At 39.0% G+C, this 26,340-nt stretch overlaps 1 protein-coding gene and 1 pseudogene across 1 annotated transcript in view; both read right to left on the reverse strand.

Moving 5' to 3' along the window:
• Nucleotides 1–26,340, reverse strand: part of Col4a6 (collagen type IV alpha 6 chain) — a 290,619-nt gene that overhangs the window by 103,535 nt on the left and 160,744 nt on the right. The gene's annotated exons all lie outside the window — the stretch shown is intronic.
• Nucleotides 20,789–21,395, reverse strand: LOC127184618 (60S ribosomal protein L9-like; annotated as a pseudogene).

The raw sequence follows: 26,340 nt of genomic DNA on the forward strand, positions 1-26,340 counted from the left end.
ATCAGCGAGGGGCTTGTTGGGTCCCATAAAAGAAATGGATATGTTTATAAGGCCAATTAGGCTTGTCCCCCAAAGGTCTGGAACCAGGGTATCATTGAGTGGGTCCAAGTGTGGATCCAAAAGCTCCATGGCAGTTCTAGGGTGGTATATTTTTATTGACCACCATTTTCTCTACTGCCAAGAAAGAGTGGCCAAAGTAAAACCTTAGGGCTACATACCATGAGTGTGTGTGCTCCATCTTTCAACTATGTGAATCAGAACAGTTACCCATGCAAAGAATCCCAGCTTGCTTAAAGAAAATGAGTTTGTCCTTTCTACTTCAGGGAATCTCACTTCTGCCCCCACCAAATTCTGGAAACAGAGCCTAGCATCTTATCGAGTACTAGGTATGTAGGTATGTTTCCAGATCAACCTCCTGCTATTACTCAGTTATTCCTTTACCAGGCTAGTGCTATCACGTACTTTCCAAGGGACTGGAAGTGTTAGGACCTTAATATATTCTTTCTGTTTATATTAAAAACCAATCAGTCAAAGAGAAAAATATTTAAATCAAATATATTTATCACTAATGGTAGAAATTCAAGTGGAAGTTAGGAAATTAATGCAACCTTCAGAAGTATGTTTTGAGAACTGGACATGGAGATACATATTTTTAATCTCAATTCTTGAGAAATTCCGGCGGAAGGATCACTGAGATTTTTGAGTCCATTACTGGGCTATATAGTGAGTTTCAGACCAACCTGGGCTATGTATTGAGACTTTGTTTAGAGAAAAGTGAAAATAATCACCCACCCACTCACCACTATCACCACCACCATCACCACTCAATTACTTAAATAATAACATCAGTTATTATTTAATAATAACAATATTATTTAATAACAAAATTATTTAATAATAACAACATCACAAAACTGTGTTGTGAAGAAGAGGTGAATCCTGCTTTCTATCCTTCTGAGGTGTGTGTGTGTGTGTGTGTGTGTGTGTGTGTGTGTGTGTGTGTGCCCGCACGCGCATGCACATATTTTGTGATTGGATTTTTTTTACAGCCATATACCAATTCATTTCGTGTATGTAACTCAGCTTTATTGCCAATTCAACTGTTGATAGACATCTAAGTTGGTTCTGCTTTCTTGCTATCATAGAGCAAGAAACATGAATGCCCTTGCTCTTAAGAGAATCGGTTGCCCCACATTTCATTTAATTTTATAGAAAAAAATTAAACTCCTCTTTATACAAGTGGGAAATATTGGACTCTCCATATTTAACAAACACTCTGATACATTCAGTAACTCTGTGCTTTAAGAAATGAATTCTGGGGGCTGGGGGGAAAGGGCACAGTAGGTGGCTTAGCAGTTTAGAGTACTGGCTGTTCTTCTAGGGAACCTGAGTTTGATTCCCAGAGTCCCCACGGTGACTCATGACCATCTGCAAGTCCAGTTCCAGGGTATCTGACATGTTCTGTTGATCTCCCTGGGCACCAGGCATACATGTGGTGCACAGCCATACATGCAGGTAGAACACACACACACACACACACACACACACACACACACACACACAAATAAAATGAATTTTAAAAAAGGAAATGGATGGAGGCCTGAAGTTAAATCCAGTGATGAAGCAAGTCTTTAGCTTGTGTCAGGCTTTGGTTTAATCTCCAGCGATTCCCTCCCCACACTGTCCCACAAATGGATGAATCATTTTAGCAAATGTTTATGGAGTTCAGGAATATCCCTAAGCCCCACCCCAAACAGTTACTAATGATAAGAGTCTGCTATGAAAACTGGTTTGGTAAACAGAAGGTATTCTACTAACCAGCCTCAAGCCAAAGTGTCTTGACTGACTCAAAAACCAAACCCACAGAGAGAATTGAAACCATCACAACATGTTCTCCGAAGAGAGCCCCTGTGTCTCACTACACAGAACAGTGATTCTCAGTCTTAACTGGGGTATTATAGATTCACCTTTGGAGATTCTGACTTAATTGGTCTGGCATTGAAGCTAGGCACTAATTTTATTTTCAATGTTTCCCAGGAGGTTCTAATACGCAGGCAGTATTGAAATGCATTGCCCCAGAGCACAAAGATGAGTTCAAAAATTCATTAATTCATGTAAAATATCACAAACAGCTCAAAACAGTGATTCTATATTTTCTTGTTCCATTTGTGTGTGTGACTATGTGGATGTATGTGTTTGAGTGTGTGTGCACACATGTACCTGTGTGCATAAGCATATGGACCACTGAGGCTGATGTTGGGAAGAACTGTCAAATTTTCTTACACTTTATCCATCGATGAAGCATCTCTTAATCAAATCCAGAGCTCACTGATATGGTTAGTCTCCTAGCAGTGGGGCTGCCTGGCCATTGCATTACAATCATCTGGGATTTACTTGGAATCTGGGATCTGAACTCTGGTTCTCATGCTTGCATGGCAAGCACTTTACCCACTGAACTGTCTCTGTAGCCTCACCCTCCCTCCCACTTTTGCTGCTGGGGCTCAAGTCCAGGGCATCATTTTTGTTAAGAGATAGTTTCAAGTAGCATTGTACTGTGAGTTTAAGATATTTAATTAGTATATATTCATTGTACAAAATGATAGATCTCACTAGAACATACATAAATACACACACACAAATCGTATACTTTGCTCATATTTATGTAACCATTACCCTCTCTTGTCTTCCCCTTTCTCTTCACTACATCCATTCCTCTCCCAAAGAGTCAGACTTATGCTTTCATGATTCTTATGTGCGTGCGCGCGCACACCCACACACCCACCCACCCACACACCCACATGCTTAAATATAGATCTTGTCATATGAGAAAAAGCATGGAATATATGTCTTTCTGAGTCTGGCTTTTAAACATGCAGATTCTCAGACTTTTCCCCTATAGTTACAAATCAGTGTTTTCAGGAGTTGGTCCAAAGAATTCATGACTTTACAAGCTCAGATGATTCTAATGCAGCAAGTCTTGGTAGGAGGGAATAGAATACCATTGGGAACTACAGAATTCAATCACTTGTAAATCTTCAGTCATGCAGAATAGAGGCTTTCCTGGTTGCTTTACCTCCACAGAACTTAATTTAATTTATCTGAAGCAGACCCCAGGTATTAGTATTAAAAAATATTCCCTGTAATTCTGTGTGCAATCAAACTTAAGAACTATTGGCTTGGAGCAAGAGTGTCAGAAATAAAGCCAGACTTAAATGTTCATGGCAGGCATCACCAGTCAGTTCTGGGGTTCTTTCCTATAATGCTTGTTTTTTTGTCTCATAATTCTTCCCAGTCTGTTGTAGCCAGCTACAGTCATGGGTGGAGTGGGCAGGCAATGACTATTAGTTATTTTTATCTTAGATCTTGTCTGGCAGAGATCTAATGACTTCTGTAGAGCCCTCTGCCCCTGGCTTTATTTATAAACATAGTACTTAAATGTCCTGAAGATTGTCAGCCAGAATATTGCTCTGAAAGAAAAGGTGGAAGCCAGGGATGGATACAAAAGGAAGAGCTATCATTTAGCCACCTCTTCTATCCAGTGGGGCACTTTTGTTTCTTTTGAGATTCACTACACTGGAACTTGTTATATATCTGTGACTCTTGATCCTCCTGCCTCAGCACCCAGAGTGCTGCAATTACAGGCATGTGCCATCATACTTAGCAGTTGAATACTCTCCACTTCAGGTCACGCATGAAGGAAGTCTTATGCTTCTAGTTTTATTCATATCAGGCCAATGGAAATTCTAACATCAAGTGTATAGGAAAGTTCACTCAATGGCTATCATAAATCATGAATGGGACCCCTGAAGACCTTGTTTATACATCCCTATCTGCCTCCTACATACATATACTAAAGGCCTTTTCCCCACAGTGCTCATGTGTAGTTCACTGAATCTAAATCTGTGTCTCAGGCCATGGTTTACAGGAGAGCACTTGACCTTCAAAATAAAACTTGTCTCTTACTGTGCTGTTTCCTGCTTTGGAGAAGGGCCAAGTAAGCCCAAAGGTTCAGCAGTTTTTTTCCATAGATGATAATTATGTGGAATGCAAGGGGGGCAGAAAGAACATACTTTCTTTTTCTTCTAAAAGCGGCCTTTTTTCCCTGGGGCCTGTTGTTTCAACAAGTGCATAACCAAGAGCTGCAAGAAGCTGGGGCTTTCCCCCATGCTGGTGAGCTGCAATAAAGCAACTGTAAAGGCAACAGATCAGAATCTTGATTAAGACTGGAGAGGTAAGTGTGCATTAAACCTGTCAGGGACCCACAAGTTTACAAATGAGAAAAATCTCTCTGAGAGGCAGGCCGCCTGGAAGAAAGCAAGGAGTGTGGTCTTTGGAGGTAGAATATGACAAGTGTCTCTTAGCACTTTGTAGCTATGTGACTCTAAGTGCCTAACTTCCCTTACAGACTGTAAATGAAGAGATCCTAACACTTCCTTCCGTATATGCTGCTACATCGTTTTCATTGAGATCGTGATCCCTTCCTATAAAGCCTTTTAGAGCAGATCAGTGCCTAGCTAATAGTAAGACTGAATGGTACCTAGTATATGTGCAGGTCACTGTTCTGTGTAGACATTTTATTCAAATTTGTATTAATTAGCCTTTCTGGGGGTGTGATTCTTAGACCCAGGGTCTGGGTACCCAAAGAAGCATCTCAAAATATGGATTCGTAGACAACATTCTTCATCAGGAGAACCAGAACTGGGTTTAGGTTTGAGAACCAGTCATTTTAGCAAACACTCCCAGTGTTTGTTTCACATTTAAGTTTAAGGAACCATTAATCTTTATAACAGGGCTGGTAACATCTGGTTTGTTCATTTCATGCGATATAGTTCCATTACATGGGAAAAACAATGTATATCATATTTTTCGGACTATAAGACGCACCTGACCATAAGACGCACTCAGTTTTTAGAGAAGGAAAACAATAAAAACAACAATTGGACCATAAGGCACATCCTAATCCCCCCACTTTGGGGGGAGAAAGTACATCTTGTGGTCCAAAAAATACTGTAAGGACTTAATGCAAAGGAAACTAGATTTTATAAGCAATGTGAACTGACACCATGTAGAGGATGAGAGAGGACATGAAATAAAGCTCAGGTTCTAGACTAAGGGAAATTTTGAAACACAACATCTGCTTTCATTGCTTCCTTCTTCCTTCATTTCTTCCTTACTCATATCAAAGTAGACTAATAAATGGTAACTGATAAGGCATATTTTGTCTGGATTCAACAAATATACCAAAACTATATTAACTATTAGGATTGACTTGTGGTGTAAGCCCAGCGACTGTGATAATGCAGCAGTGAGTGAGACAGAGATCACCCCTGCCTTTACTAGGGCTCACATTGGATGAGACAGACCATAAATAATTTAAGAAGTTGAGCCTAAGAGTTCATTCATTTTTGGATTCATAAATCCACTTCCAACAAAAATAAGACTTTTATGTAGAAGAAGACAAAGTTCAAATGCTTCACAGGTCAGTTAGTGTTACAAAGACGCACATGGAGCTAAAGGGCAATGGGCATGAGAGGATGTTACCAAGGGAGGCCTAACACAGAGAAAGGGCCACTCTTGAGTTGTGACTTGGAGGGGTGGAAGGCTGGTGAATCGAGCTGGAAAGGTGAGAAGAACCAGATTATGAGAATTTGGGAAAGATGACAAGCACGTTGAAGGCTTAAAGACTGTTTGAAGAGAGCATAGCGGGTCTTCAGATGTCAAAATAGGTTCTCAAGACAGAGAGGAAAGAACGGTACTTCATGAAACTGGTGAACAGCATCTAAAGCATCCAAGCTCACGTACTCTAGTGATAGGATGTAAGGTTGTCTTCTTATATGTAAGTTCACAGACCAGGACATTAAATGTCTTCTGGAATAAGTTCTATCCCAACTGGAAATCCATTTGATTTCCAGTTTTCTGCTTGGCTTTGAGCAATAGAGCTGGTCTTAAGGAAACTTTTTTCCCCCCATCAAATCTTTCCACTCAACTTAGATTTCATGGAGGCAGTTGTTCTGTGCATTCATATTTTACAAATGTATATCCAATTACTTAATTATAACTAATGTAATGGATTTGACAGCAACACATGTACTTCATGGTAAGCATTCAACTCTGTATGTGGAAGCAGAAGTCTAAGGGGTCAATAGAAGAAGGTAAAGTGTCCTTGAGCATCCACTGGATCCCAGGCATTAGTCAGCATGTGTATTTCAGTAGGAAGGAAAGCATCCAGTTAATCCATCAATTCAGCTAAGTGGTGGTGAGTGAGGAAAGCTTTTGTTATGTTATAAGGGTTTCTCTAAAAAGGTATAGTCAATAGATACCACAGTCTCAATTTCCTGCTCTCGTCAATTCTTTTTGAAAGTTATCCCAAATGTACCTAAGCTAAGGTTTATAACTGCTAATGTTTTTATAGTGCCTAGTATAAGTACAACATGGCTTCAAGAACATTATGGATATCATTTTATTTAATCCTCACAAAACCTGTACGCAGTAGCATGTATTGTGCCCATTTTATGAATGAATAAACTAAGTTAAGAAACTTGCCAAACTGTACATAGCAAAAGAGACATGGGTCTAGACAATGGGTCTAGAGTGGAGCCCACACTCATTAATTACTATTATACTATGTCACCAAGCATCAGGCAAGCAAGTTGGAGTATACATCAGAATTCTTATGGCCATTCCAAAGCAAGAGGCACCGTATCTATGACAAGGCCCATAGCCCAACTTTTCTCCTTCCTGATCTTTGCAGACATGGTTGCTGTACAGCTCTCTTCTGAGTGATGAACCAGCAAGAAAATCAGGGCCAAAAGCAGATACTGTCTGAATTTATTGACTTTCTGAAGCAGCAGTAATTTTTTTCCAGTAGGAACATTTCCCCTTACAACTTTATCCTTATTTATTTCCCCCCTGGATTTAGCTGTCATTTCTGAAGGCTCATGGCCAGTCATTCTCTCTTGCTTCTACCATTGTAGTGAATACTCACTTACTTCCTGTCTCCAAAAATCACTGCAAGCGGTCAGTCTTTTAGTCTTCCAAGAAAACCCAGGAAGTAGAACATTAGAAACTCAGCCTTTTGGCTATGGCTGAGCCATGTGAACTGGCTATATCAACCAGCTGCTGCAAGTTGTGTTGTAAGAGAGTTCAGGAAAGAAAAGTGCCAAGGAAATGGAGGATGGCGCTGGGAGGTTGTCAGAGCCTGGAGTCACAAGGACCTCTGTATAGATGCTTTACAAGAGCTAAGATACTGTCAGTGTAGGTCAGCCAGAAACCCAGAGGGGGTAAATTTAAGGTCAGATGGTATCTTCTACCTATAGGATGCCAGAGGCAAGCGTGTTGAAAGACAAGGGCACAGAGTTACCATGGAGACTTACACTAGAGAAATTCTTAGTCAGTGTCAGAAAAATCAGCTTAAATCTCTTTGGGCTAGTAATGAGATTCTGTAGTTTGAAATTCTACCGTATCAGACCCGGCAGGATGGGGCAGATACATGATGTGAGAGCCACTAGGGTATAAAGACAGGCAAGGAAGCTCTAACCAAAAACTATTACCATCTGAGTGAAATTCAGAATCAGCACTCAATAGACTGACAGATTTCTGGTGATTTAATAGTTCTGTTCTTCAGAGGACGGTAGTATGTCAGCTTTAACGTTATTCTTATTCAACTGCCATGTGATGTTTGAATTTTATTTTTTAATACTCATTTTTATTTAAAATGAAGATTTTGCTTTATTTGTTTCAGAGACAGGAGAATTTGTGTATATGCTTCTCTTTGTCTGTCTGTCTGTCTGTCTCTCTCTCTCTCTCTCTCTCTCTCTCTGTGTTTGTGTGTGCGCAGTGTATGCTGAGGGGATTTCAGTCCTCCCCCATGCCCAGTCAGGTCTGAATGGAATAGCAGGTGGTAATGACAGTGAAAGAGGAAAATGAGCCAAATCTTAAGGGCAAAAGAAAAAAAGAAAACAGGGCCATGCCTCAAGGCATCATTCCCCTAAATGCCCCAAGGCGTTTAGCAAGTGATGAGAATGTAGTAGGGACACTAAAAATGGCAAAGAGCAAGCAGAATGAAAGATTAAGATAGTTAAATTTACATTTTGCCACTTTCCAAATTTTTGCTGTGACCCTGAGTGAATCATTTCACTCTAAGCACCATGTTTTTCATCTATAAAATGGGAACAATCATATCTGTTCTACCCCGCTGTGGTCTGTAGTCAGCACACCTTTGACTTTGATTCTTTATGTGTGCCACTTTCATGATTTCCGCGCCCTCCCCCAGAGGAGATGGATTGTATTTCCCACTCATTGATTCTGGATTGTATCATATAACTTGCTTTAACTAACAGTCTGTGTGTAAGAGGTATTTTTGTGTATATTTTTTTGCATTGCAGTCCTAAGTATGAAAAGAAGAGGCTGAGTCTAGCCCACTGATATTTGAAGGGTGGGGAGGAGGAGGAAACACAAGAAGTGGAACTGCATCCAGCCTAGGAACTCCTAACTTAATGCAGACTCATGACAGAGCCGAGATCGGCCAGTGCTCAACAAACTTGGTGGCCCAGTGAGCTATCAAAAAGGTTTTAAGTCTGTGAACTTTGGGGTGGTTAGATAATGGCAATTAGTTGATAGAGCTACTTAAAGAGGTGGTGGATCTCACATGTAACTGTAGTGCGAAGGCAATTTCTGAAATATTCAAGGTCTATAGAAAAAAAAAAAAGCCAGTGTTCTAAGCAGCTTGGCATCCTGGACTAAGGTGACAAGAAAACTAGTCTTTTTGTGTTCTTGTAGCTTTCCTTTTGTCACATGGAAAGTGGAGGAGCTCCATCCCAGTCTTCCATCCCAATGACCTCATGTGGAACTACAGTTGCACAGGAGGTCCTGTCCAGGTACTTCAGGAAGGATAACAAAGCCTTGAGCAAAACGGGATAGATAAAGAATGGCTTAATGAAAAGTCTTTCAGACTGCTTCAGCCAGCAGACCAGGATGCCAACTGCTCTTCACTGAGCTACTTCAAATACTTGTTCTGCTCATTAAATCAGCCATAAAACCTGTCACTGGTGGTGGAGTGTTGTGAGCTGTGGCCGGCAAGCTTGGTGGGCAATAATTCTGTCAGCTCTCTGTTCCAAGGAACTGTCTCGGAGAACTGGAAAAGCTAAACACAGGAAAACCACACCAGCCGCAGGCCTCATCAGCCCATCAACCTATGATGGAGAGCAGGGCCTCACACTGTTGTCTGTAGTCCCAACGGAGAGGGACAGTTTGACTCGAAAAACAACCCCACTGGGCTGACTAAAGATGCTTCTGTCCTTTACAATTTACTTCAGAGTTTGGACCAGGCTGTGTTTTTACCAGTAAAATAAATATGCGGGATATTTAGAAGACCTTGGCAAGAAAAATATTAGTAAATGTAAGAGCACAGGCAGGATATTTTGGGAAATATTAACTGGACTCAGTGTAACAGAGAGTAAATTATTTATACTCTTAAGGCTCTTAAGGACATGGGTAAAACTCAGCCATTTAAGGCAGGGAGAAATGGCCATCTGGTGCCCTCACTACAAGTGACCAGCTTACATGACACATCCTGAAATACAGTCCAAAGTATCAATCAGATTCAGATATAGTCTGAGAAAGTTTCCCTATAGGGACCTGGAAAGGGGGAAATCCCGGGGCCCTCTCAGTTGGTAGTTGGTTTTGCTAGTTCTTATTTGATGCAGCTGTCTGGTGGGAGTACCATCCTGTAGAGCACTGCTTCTCAACCTGTGGGTTGTGATCCCTTTTTTTGGGGGGGGGTTGTCACATATCAGATCTTTACATTACAATTCATACCAGTAGCAAAATTACAGTTAAGGTGTAGCAACGAAATAATTGTACAGTTAGGGGTCAGCACATCATGAGGAATCGTATTAAAGGGTGGCAGCGTTAGGAAGGTTGACAGCAGCACTCAGATATATAATAAACCCAAGAGCACCTGAAATCAAAGCTCTTTGGTCTCAAAGTTTTCTATATGGTTCTTCATATTATATCTCAGATCATTTGACCCGGCTACTGTTTTATAAAATCAGCAGTATGATCCTTGGTTTCCTATGTCACCAGTGCCTCTGTATGGTGGCTTGGTTACTCTAATTTTTCTCACTGCAAACTAACTGCAGGGCAGTGTGTAGAGCACTGCTTATCAATTTAAGGCTTTATTCAAACCATCTTTTTTTTTTTTTTGCCATAGTTATTCCTGAAACATCAGCTCTCTTTCAAGCAAATGTACATACAAGCTAGCTTGAAGTTTCTATTTCTTCAAGAAAGTTTGCCTTTAAAATACCCACTAGAAGAATAAGAACTTAAACACTAACAAGTCAATAGCCAAAGCAACATCAGTAGTGTTCCCGGCCTTCTTACTGTTGGATTCTTGGTGATTTCTATACCAATGGCTTTGTCAGCCTATCTCCTTTCTTTTTTCTTTTAGTAGAACTACCTTGATTTGGGATGCCATTTAGTACCTCAATTTTCTAGTGGCTCTCAATCTTTGGTGTGCAGTGGAGTTACTCAGGGAGACAAAACCCTCATTATCAACATTTACCCATGGCAAAACAAGGGAAATCCCTAGGGCTGATGAGCTCTGCGTATCTGTGTCCCAAAACCTACTTACTCCAGGTTACTTCCAAGTTAAAAGATGCTGAGCCCCATTATCACCAAGCCCTCTTGCCATGTTTTCTCCACTTTGTGCTTCTCAGTTGCCCCAAATTCTACTGCTCTTTCATGTTCAGCTCCATATATTTCATTCATTACTCAATGGCATGGTGATATGTATCCTATATTAAATGGGAATATAGATTAGAAATGCATATAGTATGCTGAGATAGAGTTTTACATGTGGACAGATTTTTTTGTTGTTGCTACAAAACACATTTCTACATAATTAACATTGGAGCTTAAAACAATGAAAATTTACGAAGTCACAGTTTTCATCAGGAACTCTTACTGTTTCAAAATATAGCGTTTTAAAATTATTTTTTTCTGAGCCCTCCAGATTAAGAAGTGACTTCCTCTTTTTTTTTTTTTTTTTTTTTTTTTTTTTATTTTTTTATTTTTTTATTTTTATTTTTTTTTTTTATTTTTATTTATTTATTTTTTTTTATTAATTTATTCTTGTTACATCTCAATGTTTATCCCATCCCTTGTATCCTCCCATTCCTTCCCCCCCCCCATTTTCCCATTATTCCCCTCCCCTATGACTGTTCCTGAGGGGGATTACGTCCCCCTATATATTCTCATAGTGTATCAAGTCTCTTCTTGGCTACTTGCTGTCCTTCCTCTGAGTGCCACCAGGTCTCCCCCTCCAGGGGACATGGTCAAATGTGAGGCACCAGAGTATGTGAGAAAGTCGTATCACACTCTCCACTCAACTGTGGAGAATATTCTGACCATTGGCTAGATTTGGGAAGGGGTTTAAAGTTTACTTCCTGTATTGTCCTTGGCTGGTGCCTTAGTTTTGAGCGGGACCCCTGGGCCCAAATCTGCCTATCATATTGTTCTACTTGTAGATTTCTAGGACCCTCTGGATCCTTTTATTTTGCTGTTCTCCCATGCGTCTCTCATTTAGAGTCCCAATAGGATGCCTTCCCCTCTGTCCCAGTTTCCTGGTAAGTGAAGGCTTTCGTTGGACATGCCCCTTGGGCTAGTATGCAGATATAAGTGAGTATATACCATTTGATTCTTTCTGCTTCTGGGTTAACTCACTCATTATGATCATTTCTAGCTCAATCCATTTATCCACAAATTTCGGGAATTCCTTGTTTTTTAATAGCTGAGTAGTATTCCATAGTGTATATGTACCACAGTTTCTTTATCCACTCTTCTACTGAGGGACACTTAGGCTGTTTCCATGTTCTGGCTATTATGAATAAGGCTGCTATGAACATGGTTGAGCAAATTTTCTTGTTGTGTGCTGGAGCATCTTCTGGGTATATTCCAAGGAGTGGAATAGCTGGGTCTTGAGGAAGCCCTATTCCCATTTTTCTGAGATAGCACCAGATAGATTTCCAAAGTGGCTGTACTAGTTTGCATTCCCACCAGCAATGAAGAAGTGTTCCTCTCTCCCCACATCCTCGCCAGCATGTGGTGTCGCTTGAATTTTTGATCTTAGCCATTCTGATGGGTGTAAGATGGAATCTCAGAGTTGTTTTGATTTGCATTTCCCTGATGACTAAGGAGGTTGAGCATTTCTTTAAGTGTTTTCTCAGCCATTTGATATTCCTCTGATGAGAATTCTCTGTTTAGTTCCAAGCCCATTCTCAATTGGGTTATTCGGTTTGGTGGTGTTTAATTTCTTGAGTTCTTTATATATTTTGGATATTAGACCTTTGTCAGATGTAGGGTTGGTGAAGATTTTTTCCCAGTCTGTAGGCTGTCGCTTTGTTCTCTTGACAGTGTCTCCTGCCTTACAGAAGCTTCTCAGCCTCATGAGGTCCCAATTTATTAATGGTTGACATTAAGGCCTGGGCCGTTGGTGTTCTGTTCAGGAAAGTTGTCTCCTGTGCCAATATGTTCCAGGCTCTTTCCCACTTTTTCTTCTAAGTGAGTAGTGTCTCTGGGTTTTATGTTGAGGTCTTTAATCCACTTGGATTTTGAGTTTTGTGCAAGGTGACAAATATGGGTCCAGTTTCATTTTTTTACACATAGACCTCCAGTTAGACCAGCACCATTTGTTGAAGATGCTATCCTTTTTCCATTGAATGGATTTGGCTTCTTTGTCAAAAATCAAGTGACCATATGTGTGTGGATTCAGTATCTGGGGTCTTCGATTCGATTCCACTGATCAACCAGCCTGTTGCTGTGCCAGTACCATGCTGTTTTAAGTACTATTGCTTTATAGTACAGTTTGAGATCAGGGTATCGAGATTCCCCTCCGGAGCATCTTTTTATTGTACAAGATTGTTTTAGCTATTCTGGGTTTTTGTTTTTCCATATGAAGTTCAGAATTGAACTTTCAATGTCTTTAAAAATTGTTGTAGTTATTTTTGATAGGGATTGCATTGAATCTGTAGATTGCTTTTGGTAGGATGGCCAGTTTTAACTAGTGTTAATTCTCCCGATCCATGAGCAAGGAAGATCACGCCATCTTCTCAGGTCATCTTCAATCTCTTTCTTCAGAGTTTTGAAAGTTTTTTCATACAAGTCCTTCACTTGCTTAGTTAGGGTAACTCCTAGATATTTTATATTGCTTGTGGCTAATGTGAAGGGTGTGGTTTCCTAATTTTCTTCCTCTGCAAGCTTGTCATTTGTGTATAGGAAGGCTACAGACTTTTTTGAGTTAATTTTGTATCCAGCCAATTTGCCTGAAGGTGTTTATCAGCTTTAGGAGTTCTCTGGTGGAGTTTTGAGGGTCACTTATGTACACTATCATATCATCTGCAAAGAGGGATAATTTGACTTCCTCCTTTCCCATTTGGATCCCCTTGATCTCCTTTTGTTGTCTTATTGCTCTGGCTAGAACTTCGAGTACTATATTGAAGAGATATGGAGAGAGTGGGCAGCCTTGCCTTGTTCCCGATTTGAGAGGAATTTCCTTGAGTATCTCACCATTTACTTTGATTTTGGCTATTGGCTTGCTGTATATAGCCTTTATTATGTTGAGGAAAGTGCCTTGTATCCCCGATCTCTCTAAAACTTTAAACATGAATGGGTGTTGAATTTTATCAAATGCTTTCTCTGCATCCAAGGAGATAATCATGTGGTTTTTATTTTCAGTTTGTTTATATGATGGATTACATTGATGGATTTCCGTATATTAAACCATCCCTGCATGCCTGGAATGAAGCCTACTTGGTCATGATGAATGATATCTTTGATGTGCTCCTGTATTCGTTTTGCAAGTATTTTATTTAGTATTTTTGCATCTATGTTCATAAGAGAAATTGGTCTGAAATTCTCTTTCTTTGTTGAGTCTTTGTGAGGTTTAGGTATCAATGAGACTATGGCCTCATAGAATGAATTTGGTAATTTTCCATCCATTTCTATCTTTTGGAGTAGCTTGAAGAGTATCGGTATTAGCTCGCCCTTAAAGGTCTGGTAGAATTCTGCACTGAAACCATCTGGCCCTGGGCTTTTTTTGGTTGGGAGACCATCGATGATTGCTTCTATTTCTGTCGGGGAAATGGGACTATTTAACTTGTTTATCTGTTCTTCACTCAACTTTGGCAAGTGAACTTGATCAAGAAAATCGTCCATTTCCCTTAGATTTTCAAATTTTGTGGCGTATATGCCTTCAAAGTAGGATCTTACGATTCTTTGAATTTCATCAGTGTCTGTTGTTATGTCTCCCTTTTCATTTCTGATTTTGTTCATTTCAATACTGTCTCTCTGCCTTTTAGTTAGTTTGGCTAATGGTCTGTCTATCTTGTTGATTTTCTCAAAGAACCAGCTTTTGGTTTTGTTGATTCTTTGGACTGTTTTCTTAGTTTCTAATTTGTTAATTTCAGCCCTGAGTTTGATAATTTCCAGGCGTCTACTCCTCTTGGGTGTTTCTGCTTCTTTTTTTTCTAGGGCTTCCAGTTGTGTTGTTAAGATGCTTATGTGCGATGTTTCCAATTTCTTTTTAAAGGCACTTAGTGCTATGAATTTTCCTCTTAGCACTGCTTTCAATGTATCCCACAAATTTGGGTATGTTGTTTCTTCATTTTCATTGAATTTCAGAAACTCCTTGATTTCTTTCTTTATTTCTTCCCTGACCCAGGTGTGACTTCCTCTTAAACTATAGTTTTGTACAGTTTCCAAGAGGAGCCACATAGGGAAGTACCAAGTACTGTGATGAGACAAGAAGGATGAACATCATGAGCAGGCTTTATGGTTTCTATGGAGAAATGCAAGGCAAGGTAACAGATTTTGGCTGATTAGTTTGAATAACTCACTGGGTACTGTGATATGAGGTTATTTCTACTTTTCTTGTATCTGGTGCTAAGATGACTGAATCAGAGGAATAGTGTCTCCTAACACATAAAAGATAGAAAGAAGAGGTACCTTATGGATCCCAGGATTACCCAGTTTGCATAGGTACAATGTAGTCTAGGATATGCTATTTGCTATCCCTAAGAGCTTGCCTGGGGAGTCATTCCTTTATCAGGAGCACTTGCCAAAGAATAAGAAAATGTAGGATATAGGAAAAATAACATTAATATATGCATCTAGCTGACTTCAAAGAACCAACTATAGCTGTATTTTAGGGTCATTTGTCATTGGCAAACTTAAGTTCTTCATGGCTTTAGAAGTGGAGTTCTGTTTTCTTGCTGGTTGCCTGCTGGCATTTGGTCTTAGGAGTCCTCAAAGCTACTAGTCACATGGGTTTCTCAAAGCATTAAGATTTTTATTCAAAGTCAGATAAATTTTTATATAATATAACATATTCAGGAAGTGACTATTTTAATACCTTTGCCAGGTAATAAAAGTTAATCAAAGATAAAAGACCACATCATATTTGCAGATAAATGGAGAAGAGAAATTGTACAAATCATACAAGCACTGGAATGAATCTTAGAATTCTGCCTTTTTCAATATGAAATTATTTATAAGACTATGTTTTCAAGGGAAAAAGTCTGGGAGTGTGTGTGTGTGTGTGTGTGTGTGTGTGTGTGTGTGTGTTAATCAGTTCTGTTTAGAGGAGCTCAAATCGCATTGTTTTTTAGATTGTATTAATTTTAATTTATGAAATATATGGACTATATTAAAATAGGGAAGAAAATGGAAAGGAAGTAAACAAAAGTAGAAGAACCCTTCAATTAATTACTAAATTAAGCAAAAGTCCATCTTGTCAAACAGGTTATCTTGTGATAATTCCAACTATATTCAAATAGTTATTATCTAATAATACCTCCTTAAGACTATCTCATATTCAAATCAAACTAAATACCTCACCCACATTTACCCTATGCTTTTTTTTACCTATATGGCACACTTATATCACTTAATTTATGCAAAAATCCTATCCATCACTCAAAGTACATCACAGTCTCCTTTACAAAGTCATTCCTGATTTCAACACCCAGGAGGTTTCTGCTTACTTTAGAAATTTCTAAATAATAGAACAGATAGGTCAAACTCTCAAACTCTAGGGTAACTGCCTATATTTATACTCTTGGCTCTTGTGAAAGTTTAGGTGGGCCAGTCTATGGTGAATTGGTTAACCTTTCATAAGCTAGAAATGATTTGTAAAGGAGATAGGGCAATTGGGAGAAGAGGGAGTATATTCAAACTTTAGAAACACTGGGAGAGTGGGCAGATTAAAATCTCTAAGACAAAAACCCAGGAGAAGCTGTGTATACCTTTAGGAAGAAATAATTGTTTGGAATTGAGATTTGGGAAATCAAATTTTTGATAGATGTAAATGAAGTAAGCTTTGGTGTTCAAGCCCCAAACATGAGCTTTGCCTTGGAGAATACTCCAGGAGAAGGTACAGAAACAAATAGGAAATAAATGCACCATGAAACCAGTGATGCTTCTGACTATGTTTTCAAAACAGGTATTTCCTTCTGTTGAAATCCACTTCTGTAGAAATCTACCATTTTAATCACAAGAAAGCAACATTTGTTTGTGAATTCTCAAGAAGTGAACTTATCCAAGAAAAATAACCATTCCTTATGACAAATTTTTCTCTTTCATTTATGCCAGGAGGGTTATGAAAGTCAAAGCTAAGAATAGTATTTTCCAGACTAGAGCTTAAAATAAACTTTATACCCCATCCCCTGCTTTGCACTCTGCTTTTTCTTTTTTCTTCACAGAGGGGCAAAAAAGACAGCCAAACAGCTATCAGTTAACATACAATGAGACACTGGTGGTGAACCTTGTATTCAGAGACATAAATTTTCATTGTTTATATGCTAATCAGAAACTATAACACTGAAAGAAAACATGCGAATTTTCCAAGAAGTAACTATACTAATAAGTCCAGCTGTTAATTAACATCTACTATGTGACAGCTATTTTGCATGTATGATCTAATTTTTTATAACAACTTCACTAGCTAAGCAATCTTACCCAACAATGAAAGAGCGCATTTGAGGGCAGTGAAATAGATGTAGGGGCCTAAGCAATAGCACTCCCACTTCTTTATTTGATTTTTTTTTAAAGCTGAGGATATCCCCAAAGAAACTTTTTCCTGTTTCTCAGACAAGTAATTATTTCTTTTTCTTTTTAATTTAAAGTTTTTATTGACATTCATTTTTTGTTTATTTATTCATTCTCTTGACATTCGAATCGTAGCCCCCTCCCTCCTTTCCTCTTGGTCACACTCTTCCCCCATTTCCCCCTTCCTTCCTTACTCCTTGTTATTTCTAACACAGCAATCCACTCTGACATTCTGGAGTGTTTTCTGTTTGGTCTATAGGTAGTATGGAGAAGTGGATTGCTAGAAGTAGAAAACTGGGGCTCTTGGCCTCTAATTTGTTACATGACTCCCTCCCAAACTTCCTTCCTTTTCTGGCATTGCTTGCTCATCTGCATCCTGAAAGAGTTCAACTGGATTAAAGTCTTGGAAAAAAATTAAAAGCTAGAAAAGCTCAGTGCAGTGCCAGTGGTTGAAAGAACAGAGGCAGGAAAGAGAGACAGCCTGGGAGTGACTCTGGTGAATCTTATGGCTTGAAAGATGACATACAAGAGTGACCAGAATGGATTACACATGGCCTTCCAAGGGAAGAGAGGCCTTGGCATGAAGACTGAGGCTCTTTAATAGAGAGAATGGGATGGCTGGGGAAAGATTTTTGAAGACTAATTTTAAAAATTTTGTTCTGCTGATAGATCTAAAGGATCACACTTAAGAAATGTGAGCATTGGCTAGATCTGGGTAGCCAATCTGGGTAGCCAATGCTCACATTTCTTAAGTGTGATCCTTTAGATTTATCAGCAGAAGAAAATTTTTTAAGATTAGTCTTCAAAAATCTTTTGCTAACAATTGAGATGTAATATGAATAAATTAATAAAATATTAAAAATGAAAAGAACTAAAGAAAGAAAGAAAGAAAAGAAAGAAAGAAAGAAAGAAAGAAAGAAAAGAAAGAAGAAAGAAAGAGAAAGAAAGAAAGAAAGAAAAAATGTGATCAAAGGCAGGGGGCGGTGGCACATGCCTACAATCCCAGCACCCAGGTGGCAGAGGCAGGTGGATCTCTGTGACTTTGAGACCATGCTGGTCTACATAGAAAGTTCCAGGACAGTACTATACAGACCTTGTTTCAAACAAAGCAAAGCAAAGCAAAACAAAACAAAACTAGCCAAATGAGAGAGAAATAGATAGGAAGAAAGGAAGAAAGAAACAAACAAGGTGAACAAGCCAAAGAATCCCAAAATACAAAGGCAGAAAATAATGTACTACATTCAGTAAGCTTAATGTTCTATTTGTTGATTTGCTAATCCTACTCCAGTGCCCCGCCTGACTGCTAGAGGGTTGACAGCTCTGGGCTTCAGGTGTAATCCACTAAAAAGACAGGCACCAAAACTGAAAGCTGAGTCAGCCTTTTATATGCCACTAGATGAAATTCTCAACAGGGTGTGGTTTTTGGTTGTTCTTTTCTTCTTCTTTTTCCCTGAAAGACCACAAAACCTTCCTTAGTTTACCTTCCCTTGGAAGAATCACTATTTGGATTTAGACATTTCACAGATTTAGTGCAGTCCAGCTCACAGAATGATACATATTACAAATTAATGAAAAAGAAAGCAGTCAGGAAGAGAGGTACTTAATTAACAAGTGTTTTCAATTTATAGTATTAATAGTATTTGACCCTTCAAGCTGTCTTGCTAACTTTTGATAGTCATAATCCTTAAAATACATGAAACCAAGTTTTAGTTTTTGAGCTCATATAGTATTAAGTTTCAAAAGTCCATGTTGAAAAAGATCTCTTTCCATTTTCACATGGAAAGCAGCTGAACCTTTTAACATCCATTTTATCATTATGAAAATATCTATCTACTCTAGTCATTTGTTTTTGCTTCACATTAGCCTTCTACTCCTATCCTTCCTTTTACCCAATGGCAAGGTCTTATTGAAAAGAAATTGGTACCTGACACCGTGTTTTGTCAAGTCAAAACTCCTCACTTTCCCAAGGGGCCCAGGATGGTTGAGATAAAGCACAGCAAGGCAGAGAAGATGACTACTAGGCAGATTTCATTATGATTTATGTGGACATGGCTACAGTTGGCTAGCCCAGTAGGACAGCCAGCAGGGGAAGCATCTTCCCCTGAGTTCATAATCTGGAAACCAAATCAGCCCCAAAAGTACATCCTAACTTCTTTCTCTAAAGCACTTCTTTTAAGATGCTAGTTTGCTATTCCGAACCCTCATGCACGTTAAGTTACAGATTCACTATAACGTGGCTTAAGGAATAATCATGGTTGTGATGCTAATCACACAGAAGCAATATGATTACAGGAGGAGAGAGCTTTTATGAAAGTGAAAATGTCACACTGCAGTGTCTGAGGGGAAGGTGGTTAAAGCAATCAAAGGCATTAGCAACTGGAAAGCACCCAGGTTTGACTTCCTGCAGAGTTTTTGGTCTGTGTTCTCAAGATATCACACAGAGCTAGGGCAAAATGCTCTGTAGGAACATTTAGTGAGCCAGCTATGGCATGTGGTTTGACCAGCATCTTGGTTGAACTGCCACTTTCTTTTCTCCTGCTTGAGGAGGAACACTGAGCAATTACATGACAACTTAGCACCCCCAAAAGATAATGGTGCCCACTTTGAAATGATGAGAGCAATAGTGACCATGTAAATAGTGATAAGCTGATCAAATGACCAATGATGTATAGCAACCAGTTGATTCGATTCTTCAGATCAGTTTACATGGACAACCAGAAGAAGGCATATGTAGGTGTATGTATTATACAGTCCAGAGAAAACTGCTTCTTTCAGGAAGAGGGCAAAGAAGTTCAACAGTATGAGACATATAGGGCCTTGCAAAAAAGTTGGTCTCAGATGTAGGCATGGGTGGCTTTATTAGGGAAAAAAGAGAATGAGCCATTTCAGGACTAAGGTATAAACACATTGAATGGCCTTGGTGTCTCAGACATGATAAATGTAGTTAAAAGTTAAACAAATTGTACGTTCCACTTCTAGCTTGGTGCCAGTGACTTGAAAATGGAACAACTCTGGGAGTTTGTTTGAGATAAACCCCAAAGTATATGGAGATGTGAGGGCTGGAATTTTAAAAAACTAACTTTAAACCAAATTATGTAGTTTTAAAATGTCTGTATATCAAAAAAATACCTAGGGGGAGTCTTATTAAGGTTATGTTAAAGCCTGGAGTCATAATGTTATTCAAACTTGGATAAGAACCTCTTCAGAACTGTGACAAGGTTCTCAATTGGACAACTGATGGCTGTGTCCCCCAACCCCCATTCTTACTCGCCCATTCTTTGCTAACTGATAGATTCTGGTATTTTAGCTGAGAACAGTAGATACCCAGAATAAAGAACAATCATTTTAAAAATTACATTTATTTATTTGGAGCAGTGAACACCAATCATCATAAATAAGCATATTGAGTTTAGACTTACAATTTGAGAATGCTACCATTGAACCACCAATGCTGCCCTAGACTGCAATTTGAGGGAATTGGTTGCTTCCTTCTGACATGTGGGTCCAAGGGATTAACAGGTTTACATCATAAGTTGTCTAAATGGCGCCTTTATGTTTTCCTTGGGTTGATCTGTTTTATTTTATTTGCTAGCAAGTTTACAAAGATTAAGAACATGTCCCATAGCAGTAGAAGTCTTTTATTGCATCATCAAAATATCACAGATTGGCCTAATAATCCATGTCTTATTTATATAGTTAGGTAACTTACATCTTCATGATGTAGCTGCACTGTTCCCTTTTCAGAAACATAAAACCATCCATTTATGCTCCTCTGTCCTTGTTCTTCACTTTTGTGGCTTGCTGAAGCAAAGTGGCTGAATTTGAAACAAGTTCTCTATCATTTCCTTCAAGGATTAACTCATCTTTCTGGACTTGAGATCTTAAACAAGCAACATCATCCAAATCCCAAGATACATTTTTCACCCAAGAAATCTGAATTTCAGTAATGGATTCATTCTATTGAAAAATGGTATTGATGGGGAATTGAATGTAAAAAGGCCTCATCTTGTAACAGAATCTCACTATAACTCCCCTTACCATGTTCTATATGTAACTACAGATAGTATGAACAGTTGTCAACTTCTTTCCATTTTCCCCACTATTTGTCAACTCAGTCTCTTCTTTTTCTTTCGAAGGAGACTGGGTTTTACATCCACACAATTGCAATCCTTCCAGAGAGTTATTCTGAGGCCCTTAATAATAACTGTGTGTTGATTTTGAGTGATGTTGACAGTTTCTAGACTGGCAACAGTCTTGTTGCTGGAAATGTTCTTTATTCTTGCAGTAAAGGCAAAGCAAGATTATAATTTTTGACTTCACTTTCAGATAAATCAGATAAATGGGACAGTGGTACTAAAGTTTTGGCTTATGTAATATAAACAAAAGCTGATGTCACAAGTGTTAGCTCTTTGTTAACTTGACACAATTTAGAGAAGAGGGAACATCAACTGAGAAAATGCTTCCATAAGGTAAAACTGGAGGCAAATCTGTAGGGTCACTTTTTTTTAAATTGATGATTGATGTGGGAGAGTCCAGCCCATTGTGTGTAGTTCTACTATTTGGCCCATGGTCCTGGATTATTTAAGAAAGCAGGTTGAGAAAGTCATGGGAAAGAAATCATTAATTAGCATTCTTACACGGCCTCCTCCAATTCAGTTTCTGCCATGAGTGCCTGACCTGAGTTACATCCATGATAGTTGTGTAATGAAACTCTTTCCTCCCCAGGCTGGTTTTTGGTCAGTGTTTTATCTCAGTAATAGAAGGATGGGATAAACATTGAGATATAACAAGAATAAATTAATTTTAAAAAAATTAAAAAAAAGAAAGCAAACTTCTAAACCATGAACTTTATTAGTGCCTTTAAATGAAGGAGCATCCTTATTTTCACTTGTCTCTTGCTCTGTTGTAATGAAGACATGTTGGTTTAAGTTAGAGTACCAACTTTGAACTCAAATTGAAAATCATAAGCGGAGGGGTAACAACATAGAATGAGCTTATGGGGCTGCCAAACACTTAACTGATTAGGTAGACTTGAAAAGCATCTCCACTTTTCATTCTTCATCTTTCCGAGTTCTATTTCGAGCTTTCTAATGTCTTGTTCAGTGTTTCCTCTAAGAGCTTGAATGTATGAAAAAGTTATATTAAATGTTTTTTAAAAATCTGTTTACTGATTCTGTTATCTGTTACTTCTAGGACAGTTTTGAATGGCTGACTTTTCTCATTAGCGGTCAGTATTTTCCAGCTTAATTGAATGCCTGATGACTTTCCATTGAATGCTAGATGTGAATTTTATCTTGATCACTGCCGGACCATTTGGATTTCTATAAATATCTTTGGACTTTGTTCTGGGAAACAGTTAAATTACTTGAAAAAAAGAGTCTCTCTTGGTCTATTTTATCATCCAGGGTTAGCACATCCTTAAATCCAAGGCTCTTTTGGCACCGTTCCAGATGCAAGATCTTTTGAGTATTCTGATGCTCTGTACTCTTGTTGGCTATTGAAGCAGTGTTCTCAGCCTTACATTGTGTCTGAGGACTGTGATTGTTATCTCTCTTCCTTTTGGGTGGGGCTTTCCCTGTTCTAGGTTAGTTCATTACAAGCTCATGCTGATCAGTACTCAGCCCAAGATTCCCTGGAGACTTGCCACAGACCTTCAGTTCTTTCACAGAGCCCTCTCTAGTGCAGGACTTTGCTGGGCAAATTCTAGCTGCTGTGATCCTCCTGGACTTCGAGCAAGGATCTCCTCACCTGTGGAACAGTGCTTTGGTATTCTTTCTCCCTATCTATGCCTGCAATTTCTCCAGGCATTAAGTTGGAGAAACATATGGGGCTCGCCTTCATTGTTTCATGTCTTGCAGGGGTCACTGGTATTTTGTTGTTGTTGCCTCATTTCCAATGTCTGAAAGCTATTGTTTTCATTTGGTCTGCTTTTCCCCCTGCTTCCAACAAGAGAGTAAATCTGGCTCTCATTATGCAATCTTGGCCAGAAGTGAGAAATTTTACATCACAGAGGAATAAACAACTCTATTATTTAACCTACTGTTAGGGGCTTCTTTCACTTGCAGCCAAAATGAATCTTAACAAGCACGGGGCTGATCCTTGGTTTACTTAGGACAGCTTCTAATTTCGACATAAAGAAGATATATCCTTTTCAGAAAAACCAGGTACTTGACTAACACCTGAAGAAGAAGGTCAAAGATCTGGATGAAAACCGACAGCTCTGTCATTTCCCATGAGAAACATGTGCACAAGCAGCCAAATTAGTTCCAGCTGGAGCCAGCTGACAAAGTCAAGTGTACTTTCCACTTAGTGTGATTAGATTCTCATTCATGACGATAGGAGTTGCAATTGGGTAAAAATGTGCTCCACAGACTTTGAGCTTCTACTGTAGCCTAGGCACTAGGCTCGGTTCGAACAATATTGGCATATGTACTAATCAAGCCACATGTGTGAGGGAATGAACTTAGACCAAGAGGAGAGCCATGCAAAAGGACTGAAACAGAACCAGCCACAAGCACTTCACAGTTGGGATAAGGGACCTTATATAGGTAAGGTATAAGGTACCTTGTCACGTGAATAGTTCATAAACTTGGCTAAGAAGCTTAGTGCTAGCTTATTTGATTAAAATAAATCTCTTCTATTTTTTCTTTTAATTAGGTATAATTCCTTTTCAACTTACGGTTTTGCAGTGAACCAAGTAATTTATACTTTCAGCCTAAATAGGCTGCTCCTGAACAGGATATATTCACAGAGATTCAAAGCTTTACAGGTATTATTGCAATGGAGAAATATGTTGTACATAATCCTAATGAATGATTAACATCACCACCAGTAGGAAAAAATGATGTTCTCTTCCTCCTGATGAGAGCATAACATTACGGTGAAAATTTTTTTAATCACAATGTATTCATCAGGAATAATCATACAAATCCAATTGAGACACATCTGCAAAATACTGGCCTGGACTCTTAAAAATTGCAATGTCATAAAAGACATACGACAAGAAAATGTAGAATCTGAGAACAGAAATCAAAGAAACTGACAAACTAAATGCAATGCTGGGTACTTTATTGGATTCAACCACTGAAAAACCAAATAACAAACAAAACACACAGCTCCTAGCATATCACTGGGAAGACTGGGTGAAAATGAAACAGGAATGCAGATTTTCTACCTATGTATTGGTAAATGTTGTATTTTCTCCAGGGTGTGATGATTATAATGTGTGCGTGTGTGTGTGTGTGTGTGTGTGTGTGTGTGTGTGTGTGTGTGTGAGTGAGAGAGAGAGAGAGAGAGACAGAGACAGAGAGACAGAGACAGAGACAGACAGACAGATAGAGAGACAGACAGAGAGACAGAGAATATAAACCGCTCCAAGTATCAGTTTTGAGGGCCTGAATGGGATTCCAAACGTAAACGTAACAGCCAGCAGAAGCTCTTTCATTCTTCTGGGCGCTCTCGTAATTTGTCCCATGCTGTGATATATTCCAACACACCACCTTATACCTACATCTCTCATTCTCATGCCTGATATTAAAAATAAACTCAGTGTATTTTAAAAGTTCACACTCTGTTGTATAATAGTTTCTTCTGGGATTGAAACATTCCAGCCTACAGGGAAGCTCTTTCAGACAGAAGGTAATAAACTCAAAATAAGCTTCAGGAAGTCCTTGAAACTGAGCAGATTCATCAGAACCCTCCCTCCCAAGAGTGAACAATCAAGACTGTTGAAAGTCATTCTCACACAAGGAAGGCTGCAAGGAAGACTCCGAGAACAAACTAGTTGCCTGGAACAAGCAAAAGCCAGCTGAGCAACCAAAATTAGCTCCCAGATTTTGTGAGCTGTCACACATGCTCGAATGGGATTTGGTGATGCTGCTCCCTTTACATCACTTCTGTTCCCATAAGTAACCCCTCAACCACATTCCTGTAAAAACGAAATGAAACAAAACCAAACAGTAAAACCCATTGGTTCACCATGTTTGGCTTTGCCGGTATCTGTTCTTTACTCTGTCACGGGATTCCTATCTGGGGTGAGTGGACATATGTGTTGCCTGTCTCCAAGAAAAGTCTTGTCCCCAAAGCAATTTCTCAATATATTAAATGCCAGGAAACCAAAACCCAATAAATTCTAAATTAGAATTTTGCTTGAAGTGATGTGCTGATACATACTAGCCTGGACCAACTTGTACTGGCTAACATTGGTTTACAGTAATCAATTTGATTAGCAGTTTGAAGTCAACCATGGTGGAAATATTTCCATCACAGATATGGGTAAATACAGTCCACTAGGCTTTTCCCCTTCACTCTCTCCCTGATCTAGTAGTTAAAAATTCATCAGAATTCTAGTCCTGTGAAGGGGATTCTGCAGTTCTTGCTATTGCTTACAGACTTTATGTAAGATATTGAAGTTCGCCGAGGATTATTAAGAAAACATACTATAGGTTTCACAGTGGCCTTTATTTAATCCATGAGAGTAGACTTTGGCCAAATGTAGCCATAAGAAGGAAGAAAGACCTGAAATTTATTGACTGCTTGTGAACATTGAACTAATTTGTTGAGACACATAATCACAAATAGATTTTACCATGATTGTATAAATTTGATTTTGTTTTTTTTTAGTTTCTCAAGACAGGGTTTTTCTATATAGCTCTAGCTGTCCTAGAACTTGCTCTGTAGACCAGACCAGGCTGGCCCTCGAACTCACAGATCCACCTGCCTCTGCCTCCTGAGTGCTGAAATTAGAGGCATACCATACCACTGCCGGGCTAAATTTGAAATTCTTAACATACTCTAGACCTTAGCACTGTAACAATGTAATACCAAGTACAGGTTTATTGTTACTGATAATCCCTGTGTTTATGATGAATTAAATTGAGATGGTGTGACAAGCTGGAAAATAACCAAGGTATATATGTCACTCACTAAGCTTCAACTCAAGTATCTCGCTAATTAAAAACAAAGCAAGAAGTGAGATTAGCCCTTTTGATCCCTCCCCAACCCAACACATAGTCTTTGGCTATGAAACTAGCCATCTCCTGGTTTCACTTCTTTTATCAGCAAAAGAAAAGGAGCTGAATGCGACAGTCCCAAAGTGTCTTCCAAATCACATTTGTCTTCATACTGGAATGGTCCATTCCTTTTAGTTTGTCCAGGAACTTTCAAGATCCAGCAGTTAAAATGCTTTTCTCTGGAAATCCCTTTACCTCTGGACAAACAAAGATGACGTCATCCTGCTGC

The sequence above is a fragment of the Acomys russatus genome, chromosome X (genome assembly GCF_903995435.1).
Source record: "Acomys russatus chromosome X, mAcoRus1.1, whole genome shotgun sequence".
NCBI classification, from domain to species: domain Eukaryota; kingdom Metazoa; phylum Chordata; class Mammalia; order Rodentia; family Muridae; genus Acomys; species Acomys russatus.